The sequence below is a fragment of the Capra hircus genome, chromosome 6 (genome assembly GCF_001704415.2).
Source record: "Capra hircus breed San Clemente chromosome 6, ASM170441v1, whole genome shotgun sequence".
Classification (NCBI taxonomy): Eukaryota; Metazoa; Chordata; class Mammalia; order Artiodactyla; family Bovidae; genus Capra; species Capra hircus.
Window position 1 is genome coordinate 32,983,221 of NC_030813.1, and position 26,121 is coordinate 33,009,341.

Consider the following 26,121-nt stretch of genomic DNA (forward strand, 5'->3'; position numbering starts at 1 on the left):
TTATGTCTCTGAATTGCCTCACTGAGGAACAGAGAAACACAATATTTATTCTCTACAGTTTCAGGTGATACCAGAGCTGAGCTGAGGGAATATAAAATGCTTTATCCAAATAGAACCTAATATCTACTTCTTGCATTGCTCAAATAGGCTTGTGCTCAATATTGATTCTTCTCTGTGACTGACAGTCATTTCACAATGATGACTTTTCTCAATGCCTAAAATAAAAGCATTAAATGAGAGGGTTAGTAAAACATGCCTGCTACTACAGTTGAAGCCATAATTGATATTCAGCACCTTTCTCTACTTCTCTTTTTAGATACCTATTATCCTTTCTAAGATTTTAGTTCCATTGCATTAGGGTGAAACAGATCTTCACTCCTGAGGTTTCCAAGCCTCCAGTTATGTTGTCATTATCTGCCCATGATCACTATAAAAGTTTGTTTACTCTCATTAGAAGTGTAGAAGCATTGAGATATCCCAGTGAATCACCTGTGTCTGAGACATATTCCTCCACATCCTCATTTTGTAGTAGTAGCTCTAGCTTCTCATTGTACCAATTATGAGAATATGCCTCTCAATTCTCTGACTGCTGGGATAATTAATTATCTGAGCACAAAAATTAAGCCCACACTTCCTTTGGATTGCACTCAGCTGATAGGGGTACTAAACTAGACCCATTCCTGAGAAGCGCAAGACTCCTCTGACAAGTAACTTCGTCTCATTGACAGCCTTGTCCAGTTTGGTTAGTATTGCACTGTGCCTGAGACACTTCCACCCAGTCCTCCTTCTTTCTCCCTCTCCTTTACCTGGGATTAAATCTTCATCATAGTTGGGTAGCTCTCCCAGACTCCTCTTCCCTCTTCTCTTATTTTCTCTCATGAAAGTTTAGTCACTCAGTTGTGTCCAACTCTTTGTGACCCTGTGGACTGTAGATTGCCAGGCTCCTCCGTCCATGGGATTTTCCAGGCAAGAGTACTGGAGTGGGTTGCCATTTCCTTCTCCAGAGGATCTTCCTGACCCCAGGGTTCGAACCCAGGTCTCCCACATTGTAGGCAGATGCTTTACCATCTGAGCCACCAGGGAAGTGGCTTTCTCTCATACATTGCCATATTAAATCTCTTACATGGCTATCCTATCTTGGAGGACCTCATATCACACAAATGGTATCAAGACAATAAATGTTATAGAAGAAGATTCTTTAGAAGAGAAGGATGACTGTTTAAGACAGGTTCAAGCTGGTTTTAGAAAGGGCAGAGGAACCAGAGATCAAATGGCCAACATCTGCCGGATCATCGAAAAAGCAAGAGAGTTCCAGAAAAACATCTATTTCTGCTTTATTGACTATGCCAAAGCCTTTGATTGTGCGGATCACAATAAACTGTGGAAAATTCTGAAAGAGATGGGAATACCAGACCACCTCACCTGCCTCTTGAGAAATCTGTATGCAGGTCAGGAAGCAACAGTTAGAACTGGACATGGAACAACAGACTGGTTCCAAATAGGAAAAGGAGTACGTCAAGGCTGTATATTGTCACCCTGCTTATTTAACTTCTATGCAGAGTACATCATCAGAAACGCTGGACTGGAAGAAACACAAGCTGGAATGAAGATTGCCAGGAGAAAAATCAATAACCTCAGATATGCAGATGACACCACCCTTATGGCAGAAAGTGAAGAGAAGCTAAAAAGCCTCTTGATGAAAGTGAAAGGAGAGCGAAAAAGTTGGCTTAAAGCTCAACATTCAGAAAACAAAGATCATGGCATCCGGTCCCATCACTTCATGGGAAATAGATGGGGAAACAGTAGAAACAGTGTCAGACTTAATTTTTTTGGGCTCCAAACTCACTGCAGATGGTGATTGCAGCCATGAAATTAAAAGACGCTTACTCCTTGGAAGAAAAGTTATGACCAACCTAGATAGTATATTCAAAAGCAGAGACATTACTTTGCCAGCTAAGGTCCGTCTAGTCAAGGCTATGGTTTTTCCTGTGGTCATGTATGGATGCGAGAGTTTGACTGTGAAGAAAGCTGAGCGCCAAAGAATTGATGCTTTTGAACTGTGGTGTTGGAGAAGACTCTTGAGAGTCCCTTGGACTGCAAGGAGATCCAACCAGTCCATTCTGAAGGAGATCAGCCCTGGGATTTCTTTGGAAGGAATGATGCTAAAGCTGAAGCTCCAGTACTTTGGCCACCTCATGTGAAGAGTTGACTCATTGGAAAAGACTCTGATGCTGGGAGGGATTGGGGGCAGGAGGAAAAGAGGACGACAGAGGATGAGATGGCTGGATGGCATCACTGACTCGATGGACGTGAGTCTGAGTGAACTCCAGGAGATGGTGATGGACAGGGAGGCCTGGCATGCTGTAATTCATGGGGTTGCAAAGAGTCGGACACAACTGAGTGACTGAACTGAACGCAACTGAACTGATGTCACCCCACTGCAGTCCTCTTGCCTGGAAAAGCCCATGGACGAAGGAGCCTGGTAGGCTGCGGTCCACGGGGTCACTAAAAGTCAGACACGACTGAGTGACTTCACTTTCACTTTCATGCATTGGAGAAGGAAATGGCAACCCACTCCAGTGTTCTTGCCTGGAGAATCCCAGGGACAGAGGAACCTGGTGGGCTGCCGTCTATGGGGGTCGCACAGAGTCTGACGCGACTGATGCAACTTAGCAGCAGCAGCAGCATAGATGTCTTGCTTTAATTATATAAATCTCCAAAGGGACGCTTGTGGTCTTTTATGCAACTGAATAATCACAATTCAACTTCTTCCTCTCTACAACCCTGCTTTATTCTGCACGTCTGATGTGGTTCCTGGTGCCCCTCTCCAATAAAGAGTTTGTAGAAAAATCTTCATTTTGGGGAGCTCAGGCTATGACTATGCAATGCAAACACCCTCTTCCATGTCTACTATGGAGTCTTCTATAAAGTCTAGTGCTGTTGCCTAAGACAATTTTTTTGTAGAACTTCCCTGGTGGCTCAGAGGGCAAAGCATCTGTCTACTATGTGGGAGACTGGGGTTCAATCCCTGGGTTGGGAAGATCCCCTGGAGAAGGAAATGACAATCCACTCCAGTACTATTGCCTGGAAAATCCCATGGACAGAGGAGCCTGGTAGGCTACAGTCCATGGGGTAGCAAAGAGTCGGACACAACTGAGCGACTTCACTTTCAAAGAAGAGTTGAGTTAGAGGCTGGGATTGCACAACTAGAGATAAAATAAAATTAAAGAGATTTCTGGAGAATGAGTCTTTCTTTGAACAGAAGTTCATGGTGGTTTCCTCAGGCTTGGACTTGGGGAGGGAATGAGGTAAGAATATCAAGTTCAAGAGAACCTCCAATTGACTTTAGATTGGTAATTTGCTAATAATAAATCTATTTTTAAATTGTTAGAGAATCTTGCAAAGACTGTAATATATTTGGAAGCAGCATACTAGTGAGAAATTAAGCCTGAAGAATAGACTTGTGTGCTTTCCGCAGAGAAAAAAACTGATGCCATAGAAAGAAATATGCTTTTAAAGAAAATATTTAGCTCAAAATTCCTAACAACCTTCTCTAAATTTGTAACCCTAATCTCACTTTGACAGTCCTCACTTTTATTTACTACTTTGCTGTTCTTCTTAGCTCTTTTTTCACATTTAACCTACTGTATATTTTAGTAATTAATCTTGATTGTTTTTTGCCTACTTTATCTATAGTATAACTTCTATGAGGGCAAGTTTTCATCTTGCTATCACTATGGAATCCTCAGAACCTAGAATAATGCCCTGCTCATGGCAGAGTCTCAATAATTATTTGAGAATAAATGAATATTTCAAAAACAGCTTGAATAAAGGAGTTACATGACAGAAGATTGTTTTAAAAATCAATGACGTGGAAGGCAGTTTATTTTCACAGCCACCCCCTCAAAAAAAAATTTACTAGATCTGAAATTTAAGTTAGAAAGATAAGATTCACTCTAGCTTCTATGTGAAATGTATTGATAGTGCTTTTCAAACTTACTCCTCTTACAAATCACCTGACAATCTTGCTAAAATATGACTTTTATTTCAATTGTTCTACAGTGTGACCTGAGATTTAACATTTCTTAAAAAAAATCCAGATTATAAGAATACTACTCAAAGGTCACACTTTGAGTTGTAAGTTGAGAAAGAAATCAGCATGTGGTGTGTATAAGATAGTGTGGCATATGGGAAATAACTTGGGGATTGAATTCAGAAGATTGTATTTGTGATCTACTGATCATATTAACTAGCATAAAATTGTACTTGTTTAATTAGCATACTTTCAACTTAAATTACAGATTTACATTTTTCCAGGCAAATATAATTGGCAATATATTCAATAGCATTATTGTTGTTTCTGAGTCGCTAAGAAGTGTCTGACTCTTTGCGATCCAATGGACTGGTAGCCCTCCAGGCTACTCTCTCTGCCACTGCCTAAAACACAAATGAAAACAATGTTCTCAGATTCCAGATTGACATGCCTAGCTAAAAATATAAGTCAAAAGACTATTAAAAGAATGTCTGTTAAGTATATTTGTTTGGCTAGACATTAATTTCGAGGTTACTTTTTGATTGAACATCAAGCTAAAAAATTTAATTGGTTTGGGAGCCAAATCAGGTGAGGCATAGTAAAGGAGTTAGAAAGAGATAGTTATAAAAATTAAGATAGAATAGAAAGGCAATATGCAGAGAGTACTATGAAAGAGGGCATACTATGTTTTAACACTGCTGCAAAGTAGAAGTGAAGAACTTATTGCTGATATAAGGAAACAAACAAGATTATACCGTGAAAAAAGAAAATGTAACAAACAAAATTTCTTGAAACTATTGAGATTAATAACCCTGGGACTGGAATTGTCAATAGAAACGGTCAAATAGAAAAAACATAAGTAAGACATGAATATAAACTGAGTGTAAAACCTAAAGTCAGAACAGTCTCTCTCTCTTTTTAAGTATAAATTATTCTAATTTCCAGCAAATTATATGGATATTCTTCTTAGTAATCAGTATTATTGATGATGCTTTGTAATAGTCATCAGCAAAATAATAATGATTTATTATATGTCAAGAAATAAAGTAGTGCTTATTAAAAAACAAAACAAAACAGAGACATGACTTTTCTCTTGTGAATTCCATTAAAAGTCTATTCTGGCTTTCCCCCTGGTGTGTCCAAAGGTTACAAGTAAATATCTGCTCAGGAAACTTGATAAATAAATTACTTGGATTACCTATACTTTACTGCAAATACAAATTACTTATTTTTCAAGATAGTTTTTAGTACTTGTTAGTATTTATCAAAGTTTGTGTTCCATTTCTATTTTGCTAAGTTGCTGGGACTTCGGCTTGCTTCAGTGATTTTACACACTTTGATTTAAGACGGAATAATTATTTTAATGAATTTGTTAATGACTGTGATTTTCATTTATAAATTATTTCTTATTATTCTTCCTTAACTTTGTAACTGTATTGCATAACTTGTTGAAGGTTCAAAGTGGATATACTTCCAGCATAACTATGCAGGTGCTTTACTACTTTTGCTCTCTGGCTATCACTTTTGAGATCTCATTAAAACATGAACCTGTTCTTCTGGCTTCATAGTTGAGAATAGAAGAAAGAATAAATATTCCAAGATGACTTTGTGTTATTTTTCTTTCCTGTTTGAGCTGATTGCCTTTAGGAGGAAGATGTCAAATAATTGAATTTTGAAAGACCTAGGAAAAAATATACAAATGAAGTGACTATGAAATTTTCTATATTAGGTTAAGTTTCAGACTGTATACTCTTTAAACATTATAAAATAGTTTTCTACTGAACACTATGAAATGTTAAGTATAAAAATGCAGATTCTTGGAGTTAAAGATCTTATAACTTTTCATAGCCTACTTTGACACTTTTGATAGAAAAAAGTTTGTTTCAAAGCTTCGTTTGTTAATAGGAAGTAGAAAATTGAGCACCTGATGAAATAATTGAAATGTTTTTATCTGTTTCAATTCACTTTCTAATAATGTTTAAGATTAAAGGCATAGATAAGTAAAAGTAAAACTAAATTGTTTTTGTATTGTTAAAGGCTTAGGCATTGAGGTAAATTATTTCTTTAGTACACTGAACTGCGTCAGGAGGAAAACTTCTTGTGAGAAATGTAACAGAAATGTACAATGAAATAATCATATTTTATTTTGAAAAATTCTTAAAATCTTTTACCCAGCAAAATCCATCTTACTGAAGAAATGACAAGTATTTTAAATTTTCCCTTCAGCAACTTGTTTTTTTTCTACCTTTGATTTCTGTCTCAGTAGAGCAGGTTAATATCTTGGAGACTAATTTTCAATTAAAATATGTTTATTCATATTATTTCTAAGTTTTCTAAGTCAAAAAAGAAATTCTAAGTTATTATTGGAACTCTTTGACATCAACTAGAATCAAAATAAGATTCAGCCTCTTTCACATATGCTTTATAAATATTATTTTTATACCTGAAAAGAGTAACAGCTTCTTGACTACATTAAGTTGCTTCTTGGATCATAACTCATTTACTACATACTTGAATATCACTACATTTAGTGATTGTGAAAGATTTAAGGCATATGGCAAAGATGAAAGCCATTACCAGTGGTTTTCTTATTTTGCCCTCTAATATCAAAGCATAATTGTTAAAAATTTAAAACATGACTCATACAAACATAGAATTATCACATTTCAGAAATTTTTATTTAACACAGAAATATGAAAACCAGAAGTATGGGTGAGCTGTCCAAATTAGAATTGGAAGAAGATTATATAGTGCAGAGTTGAAATACGTTTAATGAGACCGCTAACATCCTACAAGGCAATAAAACCATAACCTTTTGAAGGAGAAGTATTTACCAGAAAAAAAAAAAAAGTCTATCAGACAAGATAAACAAGGTACCACATAACTACAAAGAGCCTGAATCCTCAAATTCATAGTAACTAGCAAGGTGAAAGAAAGCACATTCTCCTGGAAACTAAATACACTTTGTGTGATCCTGTTAAACGATATACCAGCATGATATCAAAATAATATAATGAAATGTCTTATGTAAATTTGCAAGTTATAGTTTTCTTAATACTAACTCACCAACCTAAGCCTAAAATGTGATTAAAAATAAATTCTGATTATATGTGTATGGTTTTATGTGTGTGGACTTCCCTGGTGGCTCAGCGGTAAAGAATCTGCCTGCCAATGCAGGAGATGCAAGTTCAATCCCTGGGTCAGGAAGATCTCCTGGAGAAGGGAATGGCAACCCATTCCAGTATTCTTGACTGACGAATCCCATAAAGAGAGGAGACTAGTGGGCTACAGTCCATAGGGTCACAAAGAGTTGGACACGACTGAAATGACTTAGCAAGTAGTATGTGTGTATTTGTTAGAGTACAAAAAAAAAAAAAAAAGAATTTACTTAAATCTCAATATTTTAATTTGAGAGAAACAGTGATTGCAGGTACATTCATTCACAGAAAATTAAAGACTTGCTTAAAAATGATGTAATCCTTCTAACATGCTATTAAATTTAACTTGCTGATATTTTATTAAACATTTGTATATTTCTGTTCATCAAGAATATTGGAGTGTAGTTTTCTTTGCTTGTGATGTCTTTGTCTGGCTTTAGTATTGGGATGATGATAGTCCCTTAAAATGAGTTTGGAATTGTTTTCTCTTATACTTTTTGGAAGGGTTTTAAAAGGCTTGATATTAGTTCTTCTTGAATGCTTGGTAAAAGTAACGGATGATGCTGTCTGGTCCTGGAGAGGCTTTGTTGAGAGGCTCTTGATTACTGATTCAGTCTCCTTATTTGATGAGTGTCTGTTCAGGCTTTCTACTTCTTTATTCAATTTTGGTAGGTTGTATGTTTATAGGCATTGATCTATTGCTGCTAGATTTTAAATTTGTTAGTATGTCATTGTTTATAATACTTCCTTGAGTGTGCATGTGTGCTTGCTCAGTTGCTTCAGTCATGTCCAGCTCTTGGCAACCTTATGGATTTTAGCCTGTTAGGCTCCTCTGTCCATGGGATTCTTCAGGCAAAAATACTGGAGTGGGTTGCCATGCCCTCCTCCAGGGGATCTTTCCAAACCAGGGATCAAATCTAGCTCTCCTGCATTGGCAGGAGAATTCTTTACTGCTGAGCCACCAGGGAAACCCAATAATATTTCTTATGATTGTTTAAAAAAATTTTGAGGCATCTCTTGTAATGTTTCCTCTTTCATTTCTGTTTTGAGTCCTTTTTTTTTTCTTAATTTAAGGCTTTATCAACTTTATATTTCTAAAAAAAACTCATAGATTGTTGTTGTTTTTTTGATTATTTTTCTATTTGATTTATTTCTACTCTAATTGTTACTGTTTTCTTCTTTCAGCTAATTTTGGGCTTAGTTTGTTCTTTTTCTTTTTTCATGAGGTATAAGGTTAGGTTGCTTACTTGAGATCTTACTTCTTTTTTTAAATGCAGGCATTTATTAATGCCTCTAGAAATTCTTTAATTACACTTAAGTTTTCCATCCATGCTTAAGGAAATGGCAACCCACTCCAGGGTTCTTGCCTGAAGAATCCCAGGGATGAGGAAGCCTGGTGGGCTTCTGTCTCTGGGGTCGCACAGAGTCAGACACGACTGAAGCGACTTAGTAGCAGCAGCAGCTGGTAATGAATCTACCAGCAATGCCAGAGACCTGGGTTTGATCCCTGGGTTGGGAAGATCCTGGAGAAGGGAAAGGCTACCCACTCCAGTATTCTGGCCTGGAGAATTCCATGGACTGTATAGTCCATGGAGTCACGAAGAGTCGGACACGACTGAGTGACTTTCACTTCACTTCACTTTTCTTTTCTTTTTTTATTTTTTAATTAACTATTGAAACATAACTGCTTTACAATGTTGTGTTAGTTTCAGATATACAGCAAAGTTTTACATATATATTTCTTCAGATATTTTTCATTATAGGTTATTATAAAATATTGAATATAGTTCCCTGTTTTCTACAGTAGGTCCTCCTTGTTGATTATCTATTTTATATACAGTAACTAACCCACTCCAGTACTCTCTTTTTTTTTTTTTTTGCATTCACCATTTCTTTATTTCTTTCTTTATTTTTTTAAATATAAATTTATTTATTTTAATTGGAGGTCAATTACTTTACAATATTGTATTGGTTTTGCCATATATCACTTCACTTCACTTTTCATCCATGCACTGGTTTCTGAGTAAGTTTCTATTCCTGTCTCTGCAATAAGCGGAGCCTCCTTCTATTTGCTGGTTTCCTCAATGTTGGAGGCAGTGGTTTACTCCATGTCCTCTCTTCATTTATGGATCCAAGAAATGTTTTTCATTTTTCAGTCTGTTCAGGTTTTTACTTGTTGGAGTAGGGTGGTGACTTCCAAGCTCCTTACTTGAGGATCTGGAAGCCAGCATCTGTCCTATTTTATTTATGTTTTTTGTTAATGATGGCTTTAATGGATGGGTGATAAGATGTGGGATGAGAGTTATTTGAAAAGTTATTCCCCAATCAAAAGAAATTTTAAAGGAAATGCTGTTTTTGTCTTTTGACATGGCTGTATATATCCTCATGCCTTGAACTGTAATTCTTTGGCCATGGGCAGAAAACCTTAGGATAAAAGCTAGTTGCTCACGATGACAGATAGGAAATATGTAAGAATCTGAGTTATTGATTAAGTTCCAAACTTTTTATTATGAAATACTGTCTCTTGTCTATGTTAAGTCAGTTTCTGTTACTTGAAAATATAAATATTCAACTTAATGTCACAAATTAAAAAATACATATAATGTGAAATAGGCTATAGAAAAAATGATCAATTATTATTTAATAGATAATAAAAAGCAATAATAAATAAAAGATAATGAATATAGCATAAAAATTAGAAATTTAGCATATTATGAATTTTACTAATACATATAACCATATAACACACACAGGTAGACATAAAATTTTTGACTCTATTTCATTTTTTCCCAAAATTAATGTAGTTATTTGGCTGGGTGTACTTGGTAAAAGAAGTGAAAATGGAAGAGCCACTCTTTGAAGTTATCATCAATTAATCCAGATAAATCATGTAAACAAATCTCATTAATTGTTTAATTGATGGCAGATTCTTATTCTTCAATGATTCAGATAATTGTTCAATGTTTTACTTATTTTTATTGCATTTTCCCCTCTAAGCATTTGGGAAACTTCAGATCTTGGCCTGTGTTTGAGTCTTTTATTTCTCTTTGGTAAGTGGAAACTTGGCCTTAACCTCTGTTTCTAAATACAGCATTATTTTTCCCTTTCTATGACTACTGACTATGATTTTACTTACTGGTAGTAAATACAACCCTAGGAGAAAAGGGAGTGCCAAAAATGAAACTGAACAAGTTCTAGAGCAATGGCTGTAAGTACCAGAGTTGGCTTGTACTAAGTATAGTTGCTGTGGTTTCTGAATGCTTACTCAGTGTTCTCTTATCCAAATAAGAATTCGCTCATGCTTTGCTTTTAAAATGCAATACAGTTGAAACATTTTGTTCTAGAGCAAGAGAAATCTTTCTCCTCCATATACAGTAAATACAATTATAGCCTTTGTTGTTGGTTAACAATAGGTTATCCTCCTCCTCCTCAAATAAATAATTTTAAATATCTTCAACTTCAGTGGAATTTGTACCAAATGAATAATATACAGTCTTAAGTATCCACTTTATTATTTTGATTACCAAGTCTATACCAAGATTATACCTTTTAGTTACATTTTTCTCTTAAATAGCCTATCTCATTATATAAAGTATATTCTAATTTATATTTAGGGGAAAGTAGCTGTTGGAGAAGGAAATGGCAACCCACTCCAGTATTCTTGCCTGGAGAATCCCAGGGACGGGGGAGCCTAGTGGGCTGCCGTCTATGGGGTCGCACAGAGTCGGACATGCCTGAAGCAACTTAGCAGCAGCAGCAGCAGCAGCTGCTGGAATGTTATTTTGATTGTTGTATTTTGTAAGGTAATATTATATTAGTGTAGACTTACTATTTAAGCTCCTATGGGGATAGATTGGGTGGTTTGTTATTTATAGCTGCTTAATTTCTAGTAGAGGAAGGACATGAAGAGAGTTGATGTTGGAATACATTTATCTGCATGCATCTTCTTGTTAGCTATGGTGAAATATTAGAACAAAGGATCAATGTAATTATTTAAATGTATGATCATAAATCATCCGGAATATAGCAGCATACAGCAGACTAAGCATCAGGTGAGGAATTATTCTTATTTGGGAGTGATTCATTTTAACAAGAAGGTAAATGGAAGCTACTCCAGGGAACAGTAGGGTCATCTGTTCAGCTTTGGAAGAATCTAATATTCTCTCAGGAGGAGACCTGCAGACATACAGCTCTAACATGAGAACCTCGTAAGACCAATATGAACATATTTCACGGCTCCAATTTATTTTGCTAATTTGTGTCTCATGTGATTTTTAATTAACAATGTTAATTGTGTCAATAAGATACAAAATATGCATGAATACTTAACTTCAAGAAAAAACCACATCTTAGTTAAAAAAATAATATGTAACACTTGGTCATTGAATCTCTAAGCAGAAATTCTCATGGGTGCAAAGGTTATAATGCTGAGCTGTATTTATTTGGATATTGTGGTCGAAACATTAATAAAATGTTCACAAGGAAGACAGAAAATTCAGTGAATGAGAAGAGGCGAAGTTTCTAAATGGAGACAAGAACTAATATTTACACCTACGATAAAGAATCTGTCTGCAATGCAGGAGACCCGGGTTCAATCCCAGGGTTGGGATGATCCCCTGGCGAAGAGAATGGCTACCCACTCCAGTATTCCTGTCTGGAGAATTCCATGGACAGAGTAAAAAGTTATTTTATGTTAAGGGTTGGGCACATGGAATGGTTAATTATCTATCTTAGGTCAGATAGAGGGGGGTTGGGTCATCAGCTCTGTAACTTTCTATTCTTTAAGATTATTTACAACAGAATTTATAGGGAAGTGTCACATCTTATAAAGACTTCCTCCTTATACATCAATGAATTTTCCATTGCTCTTGTACTACTGTTACTGAAATTCTAGTCCAAATAACAGTTTCTTATTGTGTGAGTTACATTTGGAAAAAATCTATGATTTGAATCAGTGTACAATATATTTTATGTAGATTACATTGTATAAGATACTTAATTTACACTATAAAATTACAATACATATAAGTGAGTGAAAGTCACTCAGTCATGTCTGATTCTTTGCAACCCCATGGACTATACAGTCCGTGAAATTCTCCAGATCAGAATATTAGAGTGAGTAGCTTTTCCCTTCTCCAGGGGATCTTCTCAACCCAGGGATGGAACCCAAGTCTGCTGCATCCAGGCAGATTCTTTACCAGCTGAGCCATAAGAAAGAATACTGGAAAGCCCAAGAATACTGGAGTGGGTAGCCTATCCCTTCTCCAGGGGATCTTCCTGACCCAGGGATCCAACTGGGGTCTCTTGCATTGCAGATGGATTCTTTACCATCTGAGCTATCAGGGAAGCTCATATACATATACCATAGTATTTACCTGTGCTAAGTTACTTCAATCATGTTGGACTTTTTGCGACCCTGTGGACTCTAGCCCACCAGGCTCCTCTGTCCATGGGATTCTCTAGGCAAGAATACTGGAGTGGGTTGCAATGCCCTTCTCCAGGGGATCTTCCAAACCCAGGGATTGAACCCATGTTTCTTATGTCTCCTGCATTGGCAGGCAGATTCTTTACCACTAGTGCCACCTGGGATGCTATTGTTCAACTCGATGGGTACAAGAAAAATCATCCTCACAAAATAAAAAAACACAAGTAAAAGTGGGGCCAAGGAATGAAGGCCTTACTTTTTGTGGTACCACAAGATTTTTCCTTTAATCTTCATACATTTTTTCTTTAACTGTTTTATATATTATTTTTCAATATGAAATTCCTATTTTATATCTTTCTTCAGGGTGGGATATATTCCATCTTCTCTGGTCATTGTGTGGAAGAATGGCCACAGAACAATTTATGAGAATCCATTCACTGTAACAGACATATTTGTAGAGGAGTGGTAAAATGGTGAAACATGGCCAATCATTGATTGGAGATTGAGAAACTGCTCTGTTACTTTCTCTGCAGATGTTTCATTATGTGTGTGCATGTATACATAAAGGTATGCAAATGTGCATGGTTCTTTGCAACAATAGCAGAATTAGGAGAATCATACTAGATGACTGGACATGGGTGATCATACAGGCAGAGAGAGGTGATTGAAGTGAACTTTAGTAATATTTAACAGTAGCTTAAATAACTTCAGCAACAATATTAGGGCATCCAGTACGAATTTTTCATACTTTTTTTTTTTTTGCTTACTAACTTTGTGGACCATTGACTTAATCTTTTTATAATTCATTTATAAAAAATTAATTAATATGGGTATAAAACTACCTTTCATATAGTGCTTTTGGTTGTCTTCATATATAAATAATTCCTTGTAGTGTTAGGACTTGTTCTGCAATTGGATCAGTATGTAGTGTTTGATAAACAGAGATGGAAAAATGATAATTGAGATAGAAAATGATTAATGCAAAGGCCCAGAGAAAGAAAATACAAGTTTGGTTACAGTATAGAGCTTATAAAAGGACTATAGATATAAAAATGAGCTTTGGGGCAGATTGTGAAATGCTTCATAGAAATTAGTGTCTCTACAGGTGTCTAACTGGTTGCTAGCCTTGTTGAGACATAGAGTGACTGATTTAACTGGAAGCAATACGCCTGGTAGAAAGGAGGAGAAAATTCTAAAGGTGGAAGAAGTCCAAATAGAAAGCTGCTGCATCAGTGCATATAGTACTGAACTGCATGTTTTTGCTCTCAGTGTCTTTTGGACAGAGCATAGTCATTCAAGATCTCAGTTTCTTCATCTATGAAGTAAAGCATTTAGAAAAGATGAATCTTAATTCCTTATGATTTCTAAAATATTGAGGATATGACTTCTACAAGATACGGAGTTGAATTTGAGTAGTGGCCAAAGAAACGGCAACCCACTCCAGTGTTCTTGCCTGCAGAATCCCAGGGACGGAGGAGCCTGGTGGGCCGCCGTCTATGGGGTCGCACAGAGTCAGATACGACTGAAGCGACTTAGCAGCAGCAGCAGTGGCCAAAAAGAGTATAAGCTAAGAATGCAAAACCAACAAATAAAAACAAAAGCAAGCAAGTAAATAAACAACACCAAAAAACACCCCCAAAACCCACATTGCAACAAAAGATGAACTTGAATACTTACTTGGTATATGTGTTTGTCATTAAACAAGATATTTCACAAAAAGGAAATAGCTATAAATTATTTTAATTACTAGGTATATTTCTGATGTTCATCTTTTTTTTTCTCTTTTCTTCTTTTTAAATATCACTTTTGTTCTGTAACATTTGTTTTAAACTAAAAACCAATTTTGGAGAAATCTAAAAGTTTGCCTTTGGGCTGTGACTAGTAATACAGGAGAATTTTTCAGAAATTTATGAGAGAGTAAGAGAGGGCAAAAAGGAAAGCAAAAAAGCCCACAACTTACATCCTTACCTAGTAACCTTGGGGATTTCAAACAATATAAAATAACACTATAAAGGAAAAGCACAAGCAGCACAAAAGTTATAGAATATCATCTTTGAGGGAGGATGACTCACAATCTTACTACAGTTTCTTTTTTCAAATGATTCTTCTTTCTTATTCCAAATTAGCATAATGTAAAGATGAGTATATACTTCTGCATATTCGCTTAAATATAAATTCATCCAAAGATAACATACACCCTTTATATATAAGTATAGTATTTCTTATACTAAAATATTTCCTGTAAGGAATATGAGATCAAAAATAGAATTTATTTTCTGGAATAAAACATGCAGGCACTGAATGATGTGTGGAATGCATAAGTGAATAAAGGATGAAAATCCACTTGAACATAGAAAAGTTATATCCTCTACTTGCGCTCATAAAGGGAGGTGCCTGAGTAGAAGAATGGTAGCTTCTTTCGTCATTACCAGTACTTGTGAGGACAAGCCATGGTTTACAGAGTTGCCCTTTTGAGACTCTATCCTGAGAAACAAGTAGTTTCTTAATATGCAGTGTTGCCTCATTTCTCTGCTTCTAACTTACAACAGGCTAGACCTTAAAAAAATAACCATGGCTGATTAAAAATCTATTCTGGTGCACAGCTCTATACCTCTGACTTTTTATCTAATTTTGAGAAAGTATTGTCTTTCTTATTTTTTTCTTTTTCCTTCTCTCTCCTTAATGAGTTCACTCTGGTAATACTGACCTTAAATATGTCTTTTTTTCTCTAGCCAGGCTGTTTTCTAAAATTATGAAATTCAGTGTTGTTACTTTTTTTTTTTTTTTTTCACTAGTAGATACTTACTCAGTTCCTGCTATTTACCAACCACTGTCTAGATGTCAGAAACACAGAGGGGAAAAAAGAGGTCTCTGCTCTCAGCAGGTCTAAGAGTCTTTCTAAAGGGTGACATTGAATCCCAGGAGGAATTTTCTGATAAAAGTACAAAATCAAATCCCGAATTAACTGATACAGTGATATAATTTTAAAAATGAGTTAAAGCAAACTGGAAAAAAAATACTTTAAATCAAAGGGTCATTGGTTAATGACAGAAACAAAGTGTTTAACTGCTATGTAGCTGATGCCCAAAATGTGTTTATATATGTAAAATAAAAAATAGAAAAAAGTATAAAAGAATGTAATTTAGAAAAGTATAAGCAGAATAAAATTCATAGGTAAACTTCTTTCCTCCTCTCCTTCTTTGCCCTTTATTCCTTGTGTCCCTCCTTTATTTTTTTACTTTTACTACCCTGACCTTCTTTTTGTCCTCCTCTATTTCTCACTACTTACTTCTTTCAAAAAGTTTTTGAAAAGATTCCGCAAACCTGTAGATTTCTATAGAGTTAAATAAGTGAAGCTATTTTAATTCTTACTACATTTTAATTATTAATATATTGGATAGTCATTCTTAAATTCACCCATGTAGCCTTGCATAATCCTATCTCCTGGTGAAAGACAGTACTGTATTATTAACAATAGTCACTTTCCTTATAAATTATTCTTCCTATAATTGAAAGGTTGTAGCCTTTGATCTACACCTGCTCATTTCTCCCTCCCACTATCCCCTGTCAACCACCATTCCATTCTGTTTCTGTGAAGTCAACTCTTATTTTTTTAAGATTCTACACATAAATTTTACCATACAATATCTGTGTTTCTCTGTCTGGCTTATTCCACTTAGCCATAATGCCTTGAAGTTTTATCCATATTGCTAGAAATAAATGGATTTTCTTATTTTGTGTGACAATAATATTCCATTGTATCTATGTCTATATAGCACATACTTTTTCAATTCATCTATCAAAGAACTTTTAAGTTGTTTCTGTATCTTGGCTATTTTGAATAATGTTACAGTGAAAATAGTTGTGAAGATATCTCTTTGATATGTGATCTGGTCTATAAATCAATAGAAAATACATAGATATATTTCTGCAGAGTAGAAGGAAAAATATTTAAAAATTCAGGTATGTTTGTATTTATGGAATGATACAGTAAAAACATATTAATAATATAAACCTAAAGAAAGTAAAAGAAAAGGAATCAAAATAAAAGCAGAAATCAATAGAAAATGAATGGAAAACTGAGAAACTCAGCTAAGCCATAAACTGATTCTTTAAGAAGGTGCATTAAATTTACAGATCACCTTTAGCAAGACTGGAGTGTGTGTGTTTGAGGGTGGTGGTGCAGGGAAGTAACATAGTACCAGTATAAGGAATATAATAGAGAAAATTTCTTTGATTGTACATACAATAAAAATGGTATTTCTAGGATACTATAAAACGATGAAAATATATTTGAAATTTAAGTGAACAAATTCACAGAAAAGCACAATGTAGCAAAATAACATGAAAAATATAAATTTTCTACAGCTCATCTGTTAAAGAAATCAAATGTGGAATTAAATCTTCCCACAACAAATATTTTAGGTCAAATGACTTCAGTATAGAAATGTTATATATCTCTAAGGAAGGATTACATATTGTAATATATATGATATTATATATTATGTAATTGTTTATATATATATAGACATATGTATTGTATATATATATACATTGTACAGGAGACAGGAATCAAGACCATCCCCAAGAAAAAGAAATGCAACAAAGCAAAATGGCTGTCTGAGGACACCTTACAAATAGCTGTGAAAAGAAGGGAACCGAAAAGCAAAGGAGAAAAGGAAAGATATACTCATTTGAAAGCAGAGTTCCAAAGAATAGCAAAGAGAGATAAGAAAGCCTTTCTCAGCGATCAATGCAAAGAAATAGAGGAAAACAACAGAATGGGAAAGACTAGAGATGTCTTCAAGAAAATTAGAGATATCAGTTAAAGATACCAAGATTTTATGCAAAGATGGGCTCAATAAGGACAGAAATGGTATGGACCTAACAGAAGCAGAAGATATTTAGAAGAAGTGACAAGAATACACAGAAGAACTGTACAAAAAAGATCGTCATGACCCAGATAATCACTATGGTGTGATCACTCACCTAGAGCCAGACATCCTGGAATGCAAAGTCAAGTGGGCCTTAGGAAGCATCACTATGAACAAAGCTAGTGGAGGTGATGGAATTCCAGTAGAGCTATTTCAAATCCTGAAAGATGATGCTATGAAACTGCTGCACTCAACATGCCAGCAAATTTGGAAAACTCAGTGGCCACAGGACTGGAAAAGGTCAGTTTCCATCCCAATCCCAAAGAAAGGCAATGCCAAATAATGCTCATACTACTGCACAATTGCACTTATCTCACATACTAATAACGTAATGCTTAAAATTCTCCAAGCCAGTGGCTGGTCCTAAGATGGCAGAGGAATAGGATGGTGAGACCAATTTCTCCCTCACAAATCCATCAAAAGAACATTTCAACGCTAAGTAAATTCCACCAAACAACTTCTGAATGCTCGCAGAGGACATCAGGCACCCAGAAAAGCAGCCCACTGTCTTCAAAATGAGGTAGGAAAAAATATAAAAGATAAAAGGAGACAAAAGAGGTAGGGATGGAGATCTGTCCCAGGGAGGTAGTCTTAAAAAAGAGAGAAGTTTCCAAACACCAGGAAACTCTCTCACCGGCAAGTCTGTGGCGAGCCTTGGAATCTCAGAGGGCAACATAACCGGGAGGAAAAATAAATAAATAATTAAAACCCACAGATTATGTGCCCAATGGTAACTCCCAGCATCCGCCACTAGCAAGTGGGGCTGGGCAGAGAGGTGCGGGCTGCATCGTTTAGAGTAAGGACCGGGCCTGAATGCCCTGAGGGCAATCTGAGGGAAAAACTTGAGATAGCAAACCAGACTGTGGGATAGCTACCCAGCAAAAAGCCCTAACCTAAGACACTGCCAGGCCTGCTCAAAGAACAAAAGACTGACTAGAGCTAGCTGGCTGTGCACAGGCCCACCCCCCAGCTGGAGACAGGCAGGCAAGGGCAACCAGAGCCAAAAGGGGGCAGTCACAGCCCCAGAGAGGAAAATCTACCAAAATGCAAGCATGCTTGGTTGCTAACCAAGACTGCCTGGGATTCTGGACGGTCGGTCAACATCCACCTGAGAAGGTGCGCCAGAAAACTGACCCGCAGGGACAGGGGAGGCGGTAAGTCTCAGCGACTGCACTCGCCAAACACCTGGTCACCTGAGCTGCTTGCACCTGGGAAGGGTACAAACGCAGGCCCAACTGAGCCTGCGCCTTTGTGGAGTACCCGAGTACCCGAACCTGAGCAGCCTAGACCTGGGAAGTGTATACAACCCAGTGTCGGCCTCAGACAGTTCCTGGCAGAGAAACCTAGAGCCTAAGCAGTGTAGACAGGGAAAGCACACACACTGTGAGCGGGGACAAATCCAGTGTGGTCGAGACACTGCGAGCATTCCCTAAACATGTCAGTGATATTTGTTTGCAGTATTCCTCCCTCCCCACAGCACAGCTGAACAAGTGAGCCTAAAAAAGTGCCCACTACCGCCCCCTTGTGTCAGGGCAGAAATTGACACTGAAGAGACCAGCAAACAGAAGAAGCTAAAACAGAGGAAACCGCCTTGGAAGTGACAGGTGCAATAGATAAAAACCCTGTCGTTAGCACCGACTACATAGGAAGGGGCCTATAGATCTTGAGAAGTATAAGCCAGACCAAGGAACTATCTGAAAATGAGTTGACCCCACACTGTCTGCAACAACACCAGAGAAATTCCTAGATATATTTTTACTATTATCATTCTTAAAAAAAAAAAAAAAAATTGTTATTTTTTAAATCCTCTATTACTCCTTTAATTTTCATTTTTATAACCTACTATTACTTTGCAAAAAAAGACCCTATTTTTTAAAGCAAACTTAATTTATATATATTTTTAAATTTTTGTGATTTTTTTCCTTTAATATTGTATTTTTGAGAATCCAACCTCTACTCTAGATTTTTAATCTTCACTTTTTGGTATTTGTTATCAATTTTGTACCATTAAGAACCCAATCTTCAGCACCCATTTTTACTCGGGAGTGAGATTACTGGCTTGACTGCTCTCTCCCTCTTTGGACTCTCCTTTTTCTCCACCAGGTCGAATCTATCTCCTCCCTCCCCCTTCTCTTCTCTACCCAACTCTGTGAATCTCTTTGTGTGTTCCGGACTATGGAGAACACTTAGGGAACTGATTACTTGCTGGATCTGTCTCTCTCCTTTGGATTCTCCCCTTTATCCTCCTGGCCACCTCTGTCTCCTTCCTTTCTCTTTTCTTCTCTGTATAACTATGTGAACATCTCTGAGCAGTCCAGACTGTGGAGCGCACATAAGGAAGTGATTACTGGCTAGCTTGCTCTCTCCTCCTTTGATTTTCCCCTCTTCTCCTCCTGGTCACCTCTATTTCCCTCCTCCCTCTTCTCTTCTCCATGTAACTCTGTGAACCTCTCTGGGTGTACCTCACTGTGGAGAAACTTTTCATCTTTAACCTAGATGTTTTATCATCGATGCTGTATAGATAGAGAAGTCTTGAGGCTACTGTAAGAATAAGACTGAAAACCAGAGGCAGGAGGCTTAAGTCCAAATCCTGAGTCCACCAGAGAACTCCTGACTCCAGGGAACATTAATTGACAAGAGCTCATCCAGAAGCCTCCATACCTACAATGAAACCAAGCTCCGCCCAAGGGCCAACAAGCTCCAGAGCAAGACATACCATGCAAATTCTCCAGCAACGCAGGAACCTAGCCCTGAGCTTCAATATACAGGCTGCCCAAAGTCACTCCAAAACCACTGAATCTCATGGCAGTGACCCACTGGACACTTCACTGCACTCCAGAGAGAAGAAATCCAGCTCCACCCACCAGAACACCGACACAAGCTTCCCTAACCAGGAAACCTTGACAAGCCACTGATACAACCCCTCCCACAATGAGGAAACTCCACAATAAAGATAACTCCACAAATGCAAGAATACAGAAAGGCCAGCCCAAACACAGCAATATAAACAAGATGAAGAGGCAGAGAAATACCCAGCAGGTAAAGGAACAGGATAAATGCCCACTGAACCAAACAAAAGAGGAAGAGATAGGGAATATACCTGAGAAAGAATTCCAAATAATAATAGTGAAAATGATCCAAAATCTTGAAATCAAAACAGAGTTCCAGATAAATAGCCTGGAGATAAGGATTGAGAAGATGCAAGAAAGGTTTAACAAGGACCTAGAAAAATAAAAAATAGTCAATATATAATGATTAATGCAATAAATGAGATCAAAAGCACTCTGGAGGGAACCAACAGTAGAATAATGGAGGCAGAAGATAGGATAAGTGAGGTAGAAGATAGAATGGTAGAAATAAATGAAACAGAGAGGAAAAAAGAAAAACGAATTAAAAGAAAAGAGGACAATCTCAGAGACATATGGGACAATGTTAAACTCCCCAACATTTGGATCATAGGAGTCCCAGAAGAAGAAGACAAAAAGAAAGACCACGAGAAAATACTTGAGGAGATAATAGTTGAAAACTTCCCTAAAATGGGGAAGGAAATAATCACCCAAGTCCAAGAAACCCAGAGAGTCCCAAACAGGATAAACCCAAGGCAAAACACCCCAAGACACATATTAATCAAATTAACAAAGATCAAACACACAGAACAAATATTAAAAGCAGCAAGGGAAAAACAACAAATAACACACAAGGGGATTCCCATAAGGATAACAGCTGATCTTTCAATAGAAACTCTTCAGGCCAGGAGGGAATGGCAGGACATACTTACAGTGATGAAAGAAAATAACCAACAGCCCAGATTACTGTACCCAGCAAGAATCTCATTCAAATATGAAAGAGAAATCAAAAGCTTTACAGACAAGCAAAAGCTGAGAGAATTCAGTACCACCAAACCAGCTCTCCAACAAATGATAAAGGATCTTCTCTAGACAGGGAACACAAAAATGGTGTATAAACTCGAACCCAAAACAATAAAGTAAATGGCAATGAGATCATACTTATCAATAATTACCTTAAATGTAAATGGGTTGAATGCCCCAACCAAAAGACAAAGACTGGCTGAATGGATACAAAAAGAAAATCCCTATATATCTTGTTTACAAGAGACCCACGTCAAAACAAGAGACACATACAGACTGAAAGTGAAGGGCTGGAAAAAGATACTTCACACAAATAGAGATGAAAAGAAAGCAGGAGTAGCAATACTCATATCAGATAAAATAGACTATGAAACAAAGGCTGTGAAAAGAGACAAAGAAGGACACTACATAATGATCAAAGGATCAATCCAAGAAGAAGATATAACAGTTATAAATATATATGCACCCAACACAGGAGCACTGCAATATGTAAGACAAATGCTAACAAGTTTGAAAGGGGAAATTAACAATAACACAATAATAGCGGGAGACTTTAATACCTCACTCACACCTATGGACAGATCAACTAAAGAGAAAATTAACAAGGAAACACAAACTTTAAATGATACAATAGACCAGTTAGACCTAATTGATATCTATAGGACATTTCACCCCAAAACAATGAATTTCACCTTTTTCTCAAGCTTCCATGGAATATTCTCCAGGATAGATCACATCCTGGGCCATAAATCTAGCCTTGGTAAATTCAAAAAAATTAAAATCATTCCAAGCATCTTTTCTGACCACAATTCAGTAAGATTAGATCTCAATCATAGGAGAAACTATTACAAATTCCAACATATGGAGGATGAACAACACACTGCTGAATAAGCAACAAATCACAGGAGAAATTAAAAAAAATTCAAAATATGCATAGAAATGAATGAAAATGAAAACAAAACAACCCAAAACCTGTGGGACACTGTAAAAGCAGTGCTAAGGGGAAAGTTCATAGCAATAGAGGCATACCTCAAGAAACAAGAAAAAAGTCAAATAAATAACTTAACTTTCCACCTAAAGCAACTAGAAAAGGAAGAAATGAAGAACCCTAGGGTTAGTAGAAGGAAAGAAATCTTAAAAATTAGGGCAGAAATAAATGCAAAAGAAACAAAAGAGACCATAGCAAAAATCAACAAAGCCAAAAGCTGGTTCTTTGAAAGGATAAATAAAATTAACAAACCATTAGCCAGACTCATCAAGAAACAAAGGGAGAAAAATCAAATCAATAAAATTAGAAATGAAAATGGAGAGATCACAACAGACAACACAGAAATACAAAGGATCATAAGAGACTACTATCAGCAATTATATGCCAATAAAATGGACAACGTGGAAGAAATGAGCACATTCTTAGAAAAGTACAACTTTCCAAAACTGAACCAGGAAGAAATAGAAAATCTTAACAGACCCATCACAAGCACGGAAATTGAAACAGTAATCAGAAATCTTCCAGCAAACAAAAGCCCAGGTCCAGACGGCTTCACAGCTGAATTCTACCAAAAATTTGGAGAAGAGCTAACACCTAGCCTACTCAAACTCTTCCAGAAAATTGCAGAGGAAGGTAAACTTCCAAACTTATTCTATCAGGCCACCATCACCCTAATACCAAAATCTGACAAAGATGCCACAAAAAAAGAAAACTACAGGCCAATATCACTGATGAACATAGATGCAAAAATCCTCAACAAAATTCTAGCAATCAGACTCCAACAACACATTAAAAAGATCATACACCATGACCAAGTGGGCTTTATCCCAGGGATGCCAGGATACTTCAATATCCACAAATCAATCAATGTAATACATGACATTAACAAACTGAAAAATAAAAGCCATATGATTATCTCAATAGATGCAGAGAAAGCCTTTGACAAAATTCAACATCCATTTGTGATAAAAAAAAAAAACCCTCCAGAAAGCAGGAATAGAAGGAACATACTTCAACATAATAAAAGCTATATATGACAAACCCACAGCAAACAAAATCCTCAGTGGTGAAAAATTGAAAGCCTTTCCCCTAAAGTCAGGAACAAGACACAGGTGCCCACTCTCACCACTATTATTCAACATAGTTTTGGAAGTTTTGGCCATGGCAATCAGAGCAGAAAAAGAAATAAAAGGAATCCAAATTGGAAAAGAAGAAGTAAAACTCTCACTGTTTGCAGATGACTGTTAGGGTTTTCTCTACCTAGAAAACCCTAAAGACTCCACCAGAAAATTACTAGAGCTAATCAATGAATATAGTAAAGTTGCAGGATATAAAATTAACACACCGAAATCCCTTGCATTCCTATACATTAATAATGAGAAAATAGAAAGAGAAATGAAGGAAACAATTCCATTCACCATTACAATGAAAAGAATAAAATACTTAGGAATATATCTACCTAAAGAAACAAAAGAACTATATATAGCAAACTATAAAACTGGTGGAAGAAATCAAAGAGGACACAAATAGATGGGGAAATATACCATGTTCATGGATTGGAAAAATCAATATAGTGAAAATGAGTATACTACCTAAAGCAAACTATAGATTCAATGCAATCCCTATCAAGCTACCAATGGTATTTTTCACAGAGCTAGAACAAATAATTTCACAATTTGTATAGAAATAGAAAAAACCTCGAATAGCCAAAGCAATCTTGAGAAAAAAGAATGGAACTGGAAGAATCAGCCTGCCAGACCTCAGGCTCTACTACAAAGCTGCAGTCATCAAGACAGTATGGTACTGGCACAAAGACAGAAATACAGATCAATGGAAAAAAATAGAAAGCCCAGAGATAAATCCACACACCTATGGATACCTTATCTTTGACAAAGGAGGCAAGAATATACAATAGAGAAAAGACAATCTCTTTAACAACTGGTGCTGGGAAAACTGGTCAACCATTTGTAAAAGAATGAAACCAGAACATTCTCTAACATCATACACAAAAATAAAGTCAAAATGGATTAAGATCTAAATGTAAGACCAGAAACTATAAAACTCTTAGAGGAGAACATAGGCAAAACACTCCCTGACATACATCACAGAAGGATCCTCTATGACCCAGCTCCCAGAATATTGGAAATAAAAGCAAAAATAAACAAATAGGGCCTACTTAAAATTAATAGCTTCTGCACAACAAAGGAAACTATAAGCAAGGTGAGCAGACAGCCTTCAGAATAGGAGAAAATAATAACAAATGAAGCAACTGACAAAGGATTAATCTCAAAAATATACAAGCAACTCCTGCAGCTCAATTTCAGAAAAATAAATGACCCAATCAAAAAATGGGCCAAAATACTAAACAGACATTTCTCCAAAGAAGACATAGATGGCTAACACACGAAAAGATGCTTAACATTACTCATTGTCAGAAAAATGCAAATCAAAACCACAATGAGGTACCATTTCACACCAGTCAGAATGGCTGCTATCCAAAAGTCTATAAGCAATTAATGCTGGAGAGGGTGTGGAGAAAAGGGAACCCTCTTACAGTGTTGGTGGGAATGCAAACTAGTACAGCCACGATGGAGAACAGTGTGGAGATTTCTTAAAAACTCTAAAGAGAACTGCCATATGACCCAGTTGGGAATACACACCAAGTAAACCATAACTGAAAGAGACAGGTGTACCCCAGTGTTCATCGCAGCACTGTTTGTAATAGCCAGGACATGGAAGCTACCTAGATGTCCATCAGCAGATGAATGGATAAGAAAGCTGTGGTACATATACACAATGGAGTATCAGCCATTAAAACGAATAAATTTGAATCAGTTCTAGTGAAGTGGGTGAAACTGGAGCCGATTATACAGAGTGCAGTAAGCCAGAAAGAAAAACACCAGTACAATATACTAATGCATATATATGGAATTTAGAAAGATGGTAACATAACCCTGTATGCAAGACAACAAAAGAGACACAGATGTATAGAACAGTCTTTTGGACTCTGTGGGAGAGGGCGAGGGTGGGATGATTTGGGAGAATGGCATTGAAACATGTATATTATCATATGTGAAATGAATTGCCAGTCCAGGTTTGATGCATGATACAGGATGCTCGGGGCTGGTGCACTGGGATGACCCAGGCGGATGGTATGGCGAAGGAAGTGGGAGGATGGGTTCAGGATGGGGAACGCATGTACTCCCATGGCAGATTCATGTCAATGTATGGCAAAATCAATACAGTATTGTAAAGTAATTAGCTTCCAATTAAAATAAATGAATTTGTACTTAAAAAAAGAGAAAGAAACTCCTCTAACTGATAACTTGAAAGAAAAAAATTCTCCAAGCCAGGCTTCAGCAATACGTGAGCCATAAACTTCCAGATGTTCAAGCTGCATTTAGAAAAGTCAGAGGAACCAGAGATCAAATTGCTAACATTTGCTGGAAAATTGAAAAAGCAAGAGAGTTCCAGAAAAACATCTATTTCTCTTTATTGAATATGCCAAAGCCTTTGACTCTGTGGATCACAATAAACTGTGGAAAAATCAGAAAGAGATGGGACTACAAGACCACCTGACCTGCCTCTTGAGAAATCAGTATGCAGATTAGGAAGCAACAGTTAGAACTGGACGTGGAACAACAGATGGGTTCCAAATAGGAAAAGGAGTACGTCAAGGCTGTATACTGTCACCCTGCTTATTTAACTTTTATG